A 14,421-nucleotide genomic window follows, 5' to 3' on the forward strand; every position below is an offset into this window, starting at 1 on the left:
AAGCTACAGTCAGCCACACTAAGCAGCTCTTAAAAGCAATCAGAGAAAAATTATAGATGACCTACAATTGTGGAATTATAATAGACTTCTTAACAATATCAATGGAGATTAGAAAATAGTAGTCTAATATATTGAAAGTCCAGGGGGAAATGATTGCCAACTTAGAATTTTAAATCAAGCAAAACTGATTTTCAAGATTGAGTGCAACATAAGAAAGTTTCAGATTACAGAAATTGAGAGCTTACCAACAGATCTTTTCTGATGAACTTCTAAAAATATACTTCAGATAGAAAGAAAATTATCCCAGAGGGGAATCTGAAAATGAGAAAAAACAGTGAGCAAATAAGTGGTGACCCTCAAGGTAAATCTAAGCAAACCTTTTCTCTATAAAATAATAATATCTATTTATGTGGTTTTTTTAAAAGGACATACTAGGCCAGGCACAAAGGCTCATGCCTGTAATCCCAACACTTTGGGAGGCCAAGGGAGGCGGATCACCTGAGGTCAGGAGTTTGAGGCCAGCCTGACCAACATGGAGAAACCCGATCTCTACTAAAAATACAAAATTAGCTGGGCGTGGTGGCACACGCCTGTAATCCCAGCTATTCAGGAGGCTGAGGCAGGAGAATTGCTTCAGCCTGGGAGGCAGAGGTTGCGGTGAGCCGAGATTGTGCCATTTCACTCCAGCCTGGGAAACGAGCAAAACTCCATCTGAACAACAACAACAAAATGGACATGCTAACTGGCTAAAAACGATGATATGTAAATAAGGGATTGAGTTAAAATGTTCTGAGGCTCATATTTGTTTAGAGGTTGGGGCTGGGAAAGTTATGGGCTAATTTAGATCTTGTCAAGTACATCGGAAACATGTCAAGGGTAACCACTAAAAAGCTAAAAGTATAACGCCAAAATCCTTAAGAAGGGAAAAAATTTTAATTGGATTTTTGAAAAACAAGAAACAAGAAAAAGAGCATAAAGCAAGACACAGAAAACAAAAAGTAGATATGAGAAAAAATCCACATATATTCATAATTGTGAAACACAATACCATGCACTGGTATCAATCCTTATGAGGGATACACCGTACGCTGGTTACCAGGGGAGGACTCTAAACACCTTGCCAATTTTTATAAAGATTCCTATATCTGGTGGGTGCCCAGGTCTGGCAGGAGTCTTTACACAAACCCAGCTTCTAAAGGTTTTGCACAAACACAGCTGCCAGAGTCTCAGTCTGGTATGACAAAACACCTGCACGAGTCAGGCAAAGCCAACTTATTACTCATAGATCAGTAGCAAAGATAGACAGAAGCGTAGAATCCATGGTGAGCTGGTCCCCTAGAACTCAAGCAAGCTGCCCAGGGCAGACAGAATCTCACCTGCATATGCCCAACTTTACACTACTGCTGAGGGACCCTGAAAGCAGTCCACTCTGGGTTTTATACCCTACAGGTACTTAAATCACTGAGCTTAAGCACGGCAGAGCATCTTGTTCTGAGAAGAAAAAAGACAAAGCCCAGGCTGTTCTAGAAGGTTCTACCTTCTCTCAGGATGTTACATTCTTGTACATTCTGCCCAAGAATTGTAAGAAGGGGCAGGGAGAGCTGAATCAGCCAAGGTCATTCAAGGACTTGTCCTCCTGCCATAATCACAATAAATACAAATGTATTAAACACTTCAGTTGAAAGACAGAGATGGTCAGAATGGATTTTAGTTATATTTGTAAGTGACATACCTAAAGACTCAAGGTAAAGATATGGAAAAAAGTATGTCAGGCAAAAACAAACTAATTTAAAGTTGGAGTGGCTAGATTATTATCACATAAAGCATACTTTATGAGAAAAGACATTATTAGGAATAGAGAGAATTACTACATAATAATAAAGATTTACATATTTTAGAATAATGTTCTTTAATAATATAGCCTCAAAATAGGTAAAGCAAAAAAATAAAAAAGAAAGAAATGTGAACAAATCCCTTATTATACTAGATTATAACAAACAGAAAATTATATGCATGTGTGCACATGCATGTATGTTTATAACAACACAAGTTGGATACAATAAGAAATAGAAAAATTATATTTTTCTTGAGAAAACAAATTGAAGACATATTATACCATAAAGCAAATTTCAATAAATTTCAAATAATATCGGCATTCTCTCAGGTGAATACAAGAAAGTTAGAAATCAAGAACAAAATGCTATATGTATGTGTGTATATATGTATACACACATATATATCATATATATTTATATTTTAATAAAATATTTTTTATATTTTGTCACTGGGTCACTTTGTCACTCAGGCTGGAGTACAGTCACACGATGATCACTGCTCATTGCAGCCTCAAACTCCTGGGCTTAAGCAATCCTCCCGCCCCAGCCTCCTGAGTAGCTGGGACTACAGGCACCACCATTGTGCTCAGCTAATTTTTAATACTTATTTTTTAGAGATGAAATCTTGCTATGTTGCCCAGGCTAGTCTCAAGGTCCTGGCCTCCAGTAATCCTCCTGCCTTGGCCTTCCAAAATGCTGGGATTACAGGCATGAGCCATCATGCCTGGCCTAAAATGCTATATTTTAAATGTCTATACGTTTTAGAACTTTAAATATACATTTCTAAGTAAGTCATTAATCAAAGAGAAAATTATACTGAAAATTCTTCAAAACTTTTAAATGTGAATGATTACTAAATATCTTCATATCAAATATTTAGAGATGCAGCAAAAATATTGCTTAGAAGGAAATCAATAACCTTGATGAAAATTAGTACAAAAAGAATCCAACCCACAGAAAGTAAAAGATCGATACACACAAAAAGATATACTGAATGTAAGAGCAGAAATTAGTGAACTAGGAAACAAAAATATAATGGAGAGGATTGACAAAGTCAAAGGTTGGTTTTTGGATAAAACTAATCAAACAAATGAATCTCTGATAAAACTGATCCTGAAAAACAATAAGATGCTCAAATAATTTTAGACATAAAAAGGAGAGAAAACTACAGATGAAACAGAAATGTAAAAGATACTAAGAGAATATTATATGTGAGATTATGCAAATAAATTTGAAACTTGGAATGAAAAATATAACTTACCAAAACTGATTCAAGAAAACAAAAAGTGAGCATACAGGCCAGGTGCAGTGGCTGACACCTGTAATCCCCAGCACTTTGGGAGGCCAAGGCAGGAGGATCACTTGAGCCAGGAATTCGAGACCAGCCTGGGCAACATAGCAAGACCCCATCTTTACAAAAAATAGAAAAAAAAATTCGCCACATGCAGTAGCACATGCCTGTAGTCTCAGCTACCCAGGAGGTTGAGGTGGGAGGATCACTTGAGCCCAGAAGGTGGAGGCTGCAGTGAGCCATGACTGTACCACTGCACTCAGCCTGGATGACAGAGTGAGATCCTGTCACTCAAAAAAAAAAAAGAAAGAAAGAAAGAAAAAAAGAAGTAGCTATGTATCTGTGGTGATAGGCATACAGTGTATAATGATGTAATACAGTCTAACTTAGCAGTAATTACATTAAATGTGAAAGGATTTAACTCTCCAAGAAAAGGCAGAGATTGGCAGAACAAAAAATTCTTTTAAATGACCCATCCAGGCACAGTGGCATGTGCTTGTAGTCCCAGTTACTCAGGAGGCTGAGGTAGGAGGATTACTTGAGCCCATGAGTTCAAGTCCAGCCTTGAACTTTTACTAATAGGCAACATAGTAAAACCTCACCTCTAGACAAAACTAAACAAAAACAAAAAACCCAAAGATTTGAAAATAAGAGGATGAGCCAGGCGCAGTGGCTCATGCCTGTAATCCCAGCGCTTTGGGAGGCTGAGGTGGGAGGATCACGACGTCAGGAGATGGAGACCATCCTGGCTAACAGGGTGAAACCCCATCTCTGCTAAAAATACAAAAAATTAGCCAGGCGTGGTGGCACACACCTGTAGTCCCAGCTACTCGGGAGGCTGAGGCAGAAGAATCGCTTGAACCAGGTAGGTGGAGGTTGCAGTGAGCCAAGATCACACCGTTGCACTCCAGCCTAGGCAACAAGAGCAAAACGCCATTTCAAAAAGAAAAAGAAAGTAAAAGGACGGAAAAAAGATAGGCAAACAGTAACCAAAAGAGTACTGGATGACTACATAATAAAGAACATTTTATAACAGTAAAAGTGTCAATCCATTAAGACTATATAAATTATAAACATATATGCAACTAACAATACAGCCTCAAAATATATGAAGTTAAAGCTGTCAGAATTGTAGGGAAAATAAACTATTCAACAATGATAGTTGGAGACTTCAATACTTCATTTTCAGTAATGGGTAGAACAACTAGACAAAAGATTACCAAAGAAATAGAAGATTTGAACAACACTGTACACAACTATACTTAACACACATCTATAGAACACTCTACTCAACAACGGCAGAATATGCATTCTTTTATTTTTTGAGATAGAGTCTCGCCCTGTTGCCCAGGCTGGCATCCAGTGGCACAATCATGGCTCACTGCAGCTTCCACCTCCTGGGCTTAAGTTATCCTCCCACCTCAGTCTCCCGAGTAGCTGGGACCACAGGTGTGCACCACCACACTCAGCTAATTATTAATTTTTGTAGAGACAGGGTCTTGTTATGTTGCCCAGGGTCTTGCTAAGTTGCTAATTTTGTAGAGACAGGATCTTGCTATTTTGCCCAGGTTGGTCTTGAACTCCTGACTTCAAGTGATCCTCCTGCCTTGGCCTCCCAAAGTGCTAGATTACAGGCATGAGCCACCATACCTAGCAAAGAATATACTTTTTTTTTTTAAATACTTTTAAGTTCTAGGGTACATGTGCACAACGTGCAGGTTTGATACATAGGTATACACGTGCCATGTTGGTTTGCTGTACCCATCAACTCGTCATTTGCATTAGGTATTTCTCCTAATGCTATCCCTCCCCAAGCCCCCCACCCCCAACAGGCCCCAGTGTGTGACATTCCCCACCTTGTGGCCAAGTGATCTCATTGTTCAATGCCCACCTATGAGTGAGAACATGCGGTGTTTGGTTTTCTGTCCTTGTGATAGTTTGCTGAGAATGATGGTTTCCAGCTTCATCTATGTTCCTACAAAGGACATGAACTCATCCCTTTTTATGGCTGCATAGTATTCCATGGTGTATGTGTGCCACACTTTCTTAATCCAGTCTGTCATTGATGGACATTTGGGTTGGTTCCAAGTCTTTGCTATTGTGAACAGTGCTGCAATAAACATATGTGTGCATGTGTCTTTATAGTAGAATAATTTACAATCCTTTGGATATATACCCAGTAATGGGATTGCTGGGTCAAATGGTATTTCTAGTTCTAGATCCTTGAGGAAGAATACACATTCTTAAGTACATATGGAACATTCTCCAGGATAGATCATCTATTAGGCCACAAAATAAGTCCCAATAAATTTTTGAAGATTAGAATTATAAAAAGTATGTTCTCCATAGAGTAAAATTAGAAAACAATAACAAAAATTAATTTGAGAAATTCACAAATATGTGGAAATTAAAAAACACTCTTCTTAACCAAGAAGTCAAAGAACAAATAAGAGAAATTAGAAAAACGTTTTGAGATGAAGGAAAAAAAATAGCATACCAAAGTTTCTGGGGTACAGCTAAAGCGGTAGGTACTTGGAGGGAAATTTATAGCTGTAAATACCTTAAAAAGAAGAAAAATCTCCAATCAATTACTTAAACTTTCATCTCAAGAAACTAGAAAAGCAAGAGAAAACCAAACCTAAAGAAACCAGAAGGAAGGTAGCAACATAAATTGATACAGAAACTTGAGAAAACAATTTAGCATTATAATGTTGAACCTTCACGTACCCTAACAGCCTGTAATTTCTCCCCAAAGTATATTTAGAAAAATTCTTATAGGTGGCAACAGTGGATGTATAAAAAATATTCAATATGGACTGTGTACAGTGGCTCACGCCTATAATCCCAGCACTTTGGGAGGCCAAGGCTAGATCACCTGAAGTCAGGAGTTCAAGACCAGCCTGACCAACATGGTGAAACCCCCGTGTCTACCAAAAATACAAAAATTAGCCAAGCATGGTGGTGCACACTGGTGATCCCAGCTACTTGGGAGGCTGAGGCAGGAGAATCACTTGAACCCAGGAGGCAGAGGTTGCAGTGAGCCAAGATCGTGCCATTGCACTCCAGCCTGGGTGACAGAGCACAATTCCACCTCAGAAAAAAAAAAAAAAAAGAAAAAATTCAATGTATATGAAAACAACATGAAGATTCTGAGAAGGTGGCAGCCTTGATGACATAATTATTATATCTCCAAATCCCCCATAAAGATACACAAAGCAGCCGGGATTGCAAAACTAAAAACCCATGGACAATCCCTGTAACAAACAAGATGACACCAAATCCCTACAAACCCTAAAACACAAATGGCTGGAGACACAGCTACAAGATCTGCATGGTATCAGCAGCTTTGTTGGAGGACACAGAAGGAAGCAACAGAGCACCTGGTAGGCCTCAGAACTATGGGGTCCTAATGAGGGGAAAGAAGTCAGGCTGGCAGGAGCAGAGGAAGCAAAACACAGAAAACAGATAAGCTGTAAGGGTTTTTATAAGGTCCAAAACACATTACCCTCCTGCACAAATAACTCACGACCTTCCTGTGCTCAACTGTGCCTTCCTGTACCAACCCTCAACTAATAAAATAACGCAATTTAGTTCACTGCAACCTTGGCGTCATCAGTACTGCACAAAGCCCTCTTCAACACACAGCACAAGCACCATCCTATAAAATCCCCAGGAAGCCTTCCTTTCCTTGCAGTCAGTTCCTCTCTTGCTAACCTGCCTGTTGCATCCTTGCAACATATTTGCCTATTTTCTCTAATAAATCTGCCTTTTTTTAACCTACAACTAACCATCTTGGCAAATTCTTCTCCCGGCCCATGCTACCGGCCCAGATAGTCACTGATCACCTGCAACAAGAACTTTAAAATAATCAAGAAACAACTATTGTAAAGCCCGCAGGCAGCTGGAGGACAGCACCTGATCCAGGGAGGTATTTGTATCTTTCAGTAAAAGCATGTGAGTTCCAAAGGTAAAGTCAGAAGAGGCTAGGGAAGACTGGGCCTAATAAACACTCCAAACTAACCAGCCCAAGCCCCCATCCAGAACAGAACCCCAGCTGGGAACAGACTCCAAATTGAACACTTCAGGAAAATAGAGAAAAGCAAAAAAGAGAACCCAGACTACAGTAGGAGAGAATGGAATGGACGTTCTCAGGAAGTAAGGGGCCCTATTTTTAAAATACTCAACAAAAACAACAGAAGAGAGAGCTCTACCATTGTGAAATAAGAAAAACCCTTAAAATTGTGCCTCCTTTAAAAAAGTTCAGGAAATCTAATATTATGTAAACATAAGTAGCAGAAAAGGATTGAAGTCAAATCCCACACGGTTATTCAAAGAAAAAAGAAAAAGTAGAATAACATCCCTGCAGACGATAAAAGCATGCCAGAGAAACACACAAGTGTAAACTACAGCCTAATATTTTGCCATAAAAGCAAAGCAAAGGGAGGGGAAGGGAGGAGAGGGAGGAAGGCACAGCTCATCTGTAGTATTCAGGAATGGGGAGCAGAACTGCAAAGAAAAGAGGCGATTAGCACAAAAGGCAGGCTGGCATTTACTCTTGGAGGAGGGGTGGGGCTTTGCATTTTGGGGAAGTGAACCTGGCAGGCTTATGGGGTCAGAGTCAATTTCCTTTACATGGGGATGTTTAAAGGTGTTTATCTTGTAATTTCGTTAACCTCTCGTTTTGTCTTATGCTATATATATATGTATGTGTATAATGGTGTTTTTTGTTTTTCATTTTGGCTTTGGTCTGTTTTTTTTTTTTTTTGAGACGGAGTCTCACTCTATCTCCCAGGCTAGAGTGCAATGGCGGGATCTCGGCTCACTGAACCTCCTAGGTTCAAGCGATTCTCCTGCCTCAGCCTTCCAAGTAGCTGGGACTACAGGCGCCCTCCACTATACCCGGATGATTTTTGTATTTTTAGTAGAGATGGGGTTTCACCATGTCGGCCAGACTGGTCTCAAACTCCTGACCTCAAGTGATCAGTCTGCCTTGGCCTCCCAGAATGGTAGGATTACAGGCGTGAGTCACCGTGCCTGGCCATAATGGTTTCTTTTTTAGCAACTAAATGTGTTTAAAAGAGTGTTCATCTCAGTATTGTTCATAATTGCCCCAAACTCCATTGACAGGAGTGCATGAATAAATTGTCCTATTCAGAAGATGATCTGTTATTCAGCAATGAAATAAATGACCTATTCCTCCAGTGAAACTTAGAAACATGATTATGGAGAGAGAAAAAAACAAGTATCAAAAACCTACACGCTATATGATGCCATTTTTATAAGCCTTAGAAACCAAGCAAAAATGAAACAGTGTATTATTTAGGAATACATACATATGTGATTTTTAAAACTATGTTTTAAGGAAGCAAGGCTGGCAAACATAAAATTTAGGATAGACTGTATACCATATAACATTTTTATAATGCTCAGAAATCAGCAAAAATGAAACAATATTGTTTAGGAATAAGTAGACATGTGATTTTTAAAACTATTCTTTTAAAAAGCAGGGGAATGATAAACCCAAAATTCAAGCTGGTTTTTATTTCTAGGGAAGCAAGGAGGATGGAATAGGGGAGCTAGACCCAAGTTTTCTTCCTAGGTCGTGTGGTGGGTTCACAGTATACTTTTGATTATCATGTTTCATGATTCACAAATGTGTTTTATATGAAGACTTCATCAGATCTGCACACTAAGAATACAAATTAAAAATTGAATTATCTCCTTCATCAGTCATTCGTTTGTTTATTCATTCAGTCATGCAACAAATAGGCATTGTGTACCCGCCCTATGCCAGGCCCTGTGCTAGGTACTAGGATAGGGCAGTGAGCAGACACCACAGCTGTCCTCTCAAAGTTCACAGCCTCCCAGGACATTCTACGCCATTCGTGATGGGGCTGAGTGGGAAGTGGGTTTTTAAAAATCTGCACTGCAGAGAGCACTATTTACAATAGCAAAGACTTGGAACCAACCCAAATGCCCATCAGTGACAGACTGGATAAAGAAAATGTGGCACATATACACCATGGGATACTATGCAGCCATAAAAAAGAATGAGTTCATGTCCTTTGCAGGAACATGGATGAAGCTGGAAGCCATCAACCTCGGCAAACTAACACAGGAACAGAAAACCAAACATCACATGTTCCCACTCATAAGTGGGAGCTGAACAATGAGAACACATAAACACAGGGAGGGGAACATCACACACTGGGGCCTGTTGGGGGTTGGGAGCAAGGGGAGGGAGAGCATTAGGATGAATACCTAACGAGTGTGGGGCTTAAAACCTAGATGACGGGTTGACAGATGCGGCAAACCACCATGGCACATGTATATGTATAAACCTGCACATCTACACATGTATCCCAGAACTTACAGTAACAACAACAGCAACAAAAAATCTGCAGAGAGTAAGAGCCAGGACAATCCATAATCAGGACCTTCCATTTCAGGATAACTAGGAAATACCTTGTTGGTATGACTTTAGGGAGGAAATTTTTAAATTAAGGTAGTTAAGGCAGCCAACAGGAGACAGCAAAAGCATCAGACAAGCACTCCAGGTCGGTGGTTCCCAATACTGCCAATGTTGTTCCCCAAAGAAGTTTTGTCTTAAGCAATGTGATATGAACATGCATGCAAACATGCGCGCGCACACACGGGTTATTCGAAGTTTATTTCCTCCCTATGTTTCTGTGTTAGGATCTCCTTTCATTTATGTATTGATAGTGACGATAGACAGTGGTCGGACTTTGTTACTGTTTAGGGAAGTGTGGTTTGGTTTTTAATGTCCGTACTTAGTAAAATAAAGAGCTGCCAAATCCAAATCAATCTCTAAGATTTAGATTCTTCATTATGCCAACCCTGAAGTCTGAGAATCATGGTCCAGAGTCACGTTTGAACCTAGCACTGTCCTTTTTGAGTAGGAAGACTGAGGTCACTTTTCTTTTTTTTCTTTTTCTTTTTGAGAAGGAGTCTCACTGTTGTCACCCAGGCTGGGGTGCAGTGGCACAATCTCGGCTCACTGCAACCTCCACCTCCCAGGTTCAAGCGATTCTCCTGCCACAGCCTCCTGAGTAGCTGGGATTATAGGTGCCCACCACCACGCCTGGCTGATTTTTGTATTTTTAGTAGACACGAGGTTTCCCCATGTTGGCCAGGCTAGTCTCAAACTCCTGACCTCAGGTGATCCGCCTGCCTCGGCCTCCCAAAGTGCTGGGATTATAGGCTTGAGCCACTGCACCAGGCCTGAAGTCACTTTTCAATACTTGAGTAAGACCTTGCTTGGCCTCAGGAGTAGCCTTGCCTTGACTACCTGCCCAGCACCACCCCCATCCATAGGGCGTGGAGGAGTTCCTCAGCTTATCTCTGAGCAGAGCTGAAAACCCCCCTATGGCTGTCACCAAGGTGAAAGGAAAGGATTGGCAGTTAATAGCAAAAGCAGCAGTATATGCATATGCATGTGTGTATTATTACAAATACATCTGTTCCGGCAAGATAGCTCTACTACAGAGTCAACCCACAGGAATGTTTAGCTGAGGCTCCGGAGACCCTGTTGAGGAGTGTGCCGTGTCTGAGGTCAAGTAAGTGCTTAACCCACTAGCTCCTTCTTCCTTGTATCTGCCAGTGTGGCCAGCCGCTGCACCCATTTCTGTTCACCTCCACCATATCTGCCATTTCCACCCAGGCTTGGACCCCATTTCTTTATATCAATGTTTCCTTCGAATCTACTCACTTGTTCTCCCTGAAAATGTTTGTTTGTTTGTTTGGAGACGGAGTCTCGCTCTGTCTTCCAAGCTGGAGTGCAGTGGTGTGATCTCAGCTCACTGCAACCTCTGCCTCCCAGGTTCAAGCGATTCTCCTGCCTCAGCCTCTGGAGTAGCTGGATTTACAGGCACCCACCACCACGCCTGGCTAACTTTTGTATTTTTAGTAGAGACAGGGTTTTGCCATGTTGGTCAGACTGATCTTGAACTCCTGACCTCAGGTGATCCGCCTGCCCTGGCCTCCCAAAGTGCTAGGATTACAGGCGTGAGCCACGGCGCCTGGCCTGAAAACATTACTTTTTAATATTCCCTATGGAGAGGCAGCATAGCACAGAGGTTGTAAACAAAGTCCAGGCCAGTCATGGGGACTCAGGCCTGTAATCACAGGGATCTGGGAGGCAGGAGGATCACTGGAGGCCAGGGGTTCAAGACCAGCTTGGCAACATAGTGAGATCCCATCTCTACAAAAAAAATTTTTTTAAATATTACTCAAGCTGGTAGTACACACCTGTAGTCCCAGCTTCTCAGGAGGCTGAGGTGAGAGGATCACTTGAGTCCAGGAGGTCAAGGCTGTAGTGAGCCATGACTGTACCACAGCACTCTGGCCTGGCTGACAGCAAACCACTATCTCTAAAAAAAAAAAAAACAGTTAAAAAAAAAACCACAAAATCTGGAACCACACTGCCAGGGTTTCAGCACCACTTCTACTACTGCCTAACCTGATTTAACCTCCTCTTGCCTCAGTTTCCCCAGCTATAAAATGAAGGTGATTATAGCTCTTACCACATAGGTTTGTTATTAGGTTATGAGAAAAACAAGAGTTTCCCTTTTAACATAATTTTATTTTTAACTTTAATTTTAGGTTCAGTGGCACATGTGCAAGTTTGTTACACAGGAAAACTACTGTCATGGGGGTTTGCCGTACAGATTATTTCATCACCCAGGTATTAAGCCCAGTACCCAATAGTTATCTTTTCTGCTCCTCTCCCTCCTCCCAACTTCCACCCTCAGGTAGGCCTCGGTGTCCATGTGTTCTCATCATTTAGCTCCCACTTATAACTGAGAATATGTGGTATTTGGTTTTCTGTTCCAAGAGCTTCTCTTAGGCTGAGATGCGAGGATCACTTGAGCCAGGGTGGTGGAGGCTGCAGTGAATCGCAATCATGCCACTGTACTCCAGCCTGGGGTGACAGAGTGAGACCCTACCACAAAGAAAAAAGAAGAGAGAGAGAGAGAAAAAGAGAATGAGAGAGAGAGAAAAAACAGTTTCTCTTTTTAAGGTATTTAAAACAGACCTTCCACAGAGTAAGTGCTATATAAGCATTTGCTAAATAAACGTTTCTAACATGAATAGAAAAACGTTATTACTGGCTGTGAGACCTTAAAGCAATTACAACCTCAAAATAAATAAAAACAAGACAATATAATTAAATTCTAGCTAGATTTTTTACCTGCTAAAATGCTTGATAGAGACCCGCTCTCAAAAGAACGGAGAGAGGGAAGCAAGTGAAGTCTTAAGGACATGCCATCACCAAACTAAAACCTCTTCTTCTCTCAACCAGAAGACCTGAAAGAAAACTGAAGTAACAGGAACTGTCTTCCTGCGCTACCCACCCTCAACCATCTCCAGGTCCACTAGGAGCATGTTGTACATGTTCTGGAAAGTTCTGGAAAGGCATTAGGATATAAAAAGTGAGTAGCCAGGTGTGGTGGCAGACGCCTGCAATCCCAGCAACTTGGGAGGCTGAGGCAGGAGAATTGCTTGAACCCGGGAGGCGGAGGTTGCAGGGAGCTGAGGTCACGCCATTGCCCTCCAGCCTGGGAGACAGAGCCAGACTCCGTCTCAAAGAAAAAAAATAAAAAAGATACAAAAAGTTGGGAAAGTGAGAGGTGTCCCGAGTAGCCCATAGACATGAAAAATGAAACCAGGCGATCCTGTGTGGATCTACATATCATAAACGCCCCTGGGCTGGAAGTGAAATATCTTATACCAATAGGTCGGCTCTGATGCAGGGGGTCTGTTTTCACTTTGAATTGAAGCTCTGCTGTTCATGGCACTGCCAGGCTGGGACCGTCACTCACCAAGCCTCCTTCCTATCCTTGGTCTGGGGTGACTCGGCACTTCCCAGCAGGTGACTCCAGGTGACAGCCAACAGCCAGCTTGCTCCTGTTCTCTTTCACAGGCAGAGCTGGCTCTTAATTTTCATGCATTTATTCTTTAGCCACTTGAGATGCCTGGCTGGAGGGATGGGGAAGAGATTTAGCATCTTGGTGCCTCCAAGCCTCCCATCCAGCATCGTCCCGGTTAACAAACACCTGTAAAGCATCCGTCTCTGCTGGTCCTGACAGACAGGGTGAGCACCCCAGTGCATCCTCCCTCCTAAGGGGATTAAGAGGGGGTGTTTGGGAAACAGCTGCATCCCTGGAGGGAAGATGCCACAGAGACATCAACACACAGTTCTGCATAATCAGTTCAACAGCAGAACAACAAAAAGGGGAAGAGAAGATTAACAAATAATCCAAATGTCATAGCACTGAGGAGTGTGATGAAATGGGGAATCAGGTGGAAGCATTAAACCTAGAATCACCAACCACCCCCGCTTCACTCTTCAAAACTCAAGGCTTCGGCGGGAAACAACATGCTCATCCTTGGGAGAGCTTCTCTAAGTCCCTCCTGAAAGACGGATGTCCACTTCCGAGGCTCTGTCTCTGAGGATGGGCACGGGGAAGCTGTGGCAGTCCAGCCATCGTGCGGGGGTGTCATGAATAATTAGCTGGGCTCTTCACAGTGGAGCGCAGCCCTAGTCTCGCTCCCTCTTCCTTGGTGGGAAGGAAGTCCAGGTCCCTGAGAGACACTGGTGGCCATCTCCCTGGAGGCTTCGGGCTGGCCGCTGACAGTGGCACCAAGGTGTAGCTCGGGGCAGGGGTGCAGGCACTTAGCACTCGGCAAGCTCTGTGGGCCTCGTCCCTGCCTCCCATTCATTGTCATGAGCTTGGCAGGAGAAGCTTCCAGTCCGCCTCTCAGTGCTGCACCCCCTCTGCCCACACTCCTGGGCATCCAGCCCGGGGCCTGCCTTGGTGCCAGCTCTGCCCTTCCTGCCTCCTCCTTCCTGCTCTGCCTTCTCTCCCTCTCTCTTCCCTACATCCATTTCTATTTTACAATGGTTTTGGGGTTTTTTGTTTTTTGTTTTTTTTTTTCTTGAGAGGGAATCTGGCCCTGTTGCCCAGGCTGGAGTACAGTGGCATCATCTTGGCTCACTGCAACCTCCACCTCCTGAGTTCAAGCAATTCTCCTGCCCCTGCCCCCCGAGTAGCTGAGATTACAGGCACGCGCCACCACACTCAGCTAATTTTTGTATTTTTAGTAGAGACGGGTTTCACCATGTTGGCCAGCCTGGTCTTGAACTCCTGAACTCAAATGATCCAACCACCTCAGCCTCCCAAAGTGCTTGGATTGCAGGTGTGAGCCACTGTGGCTGGCCCTATTTTACAATGTTTAATGACCCAAACTTGAGGATTTTTCCACTTCTCTATA

General features: G+C 42.4%; 1 protein-coding gene across 3 annotated transcripts in view; it reads right to left on the reverse strand.

The window, feature by feature from the left end:
* The window catches only part of C11H2orf76 (chromosome 11 C2orf76 homolog), a 91,203-nt gene that overhangs the window by 4,737 nt on the left and 72,045 nt on the right, over positions 1-14,421 (reverse strand). The window contains exons 7-9 of one of the 3 annotated variants that reach the window (XR_004229196.1): positions 12,969-13,125; positions 12,338-12,453; positions 11,606-12,088 (exon numbers count right to left, since the gene is read on the reverse strand). The gene's annotated coding sequence lies outside the window, so the exon portion shown is untranslated. Of the gene's footprint in view, positions 1-245; positions 316-11,605; positions 12,089-12,337; positions 12,454-12,968; positions 13,126-14,421 lie in introns of those variants that run through there. The other 2 variants (XR_002725012.3, XR_002725013.2) reach the window with 2 other exon arrangements.

Source organism: Piliocolobus tephrosceles, chromosome 11, assembly GCF_002776525.5.
Source record: "Piliocolobus tephrosceles isolate RC106 chromosome 11, ASM277652v3, whole genome shotgun sequence".
NCBI lineage: Eukaryota > Metazoa > Chordata > Mammalia > Primates > Cercopithecidae > Piliocolobus > Piliocolobus tephrosceles.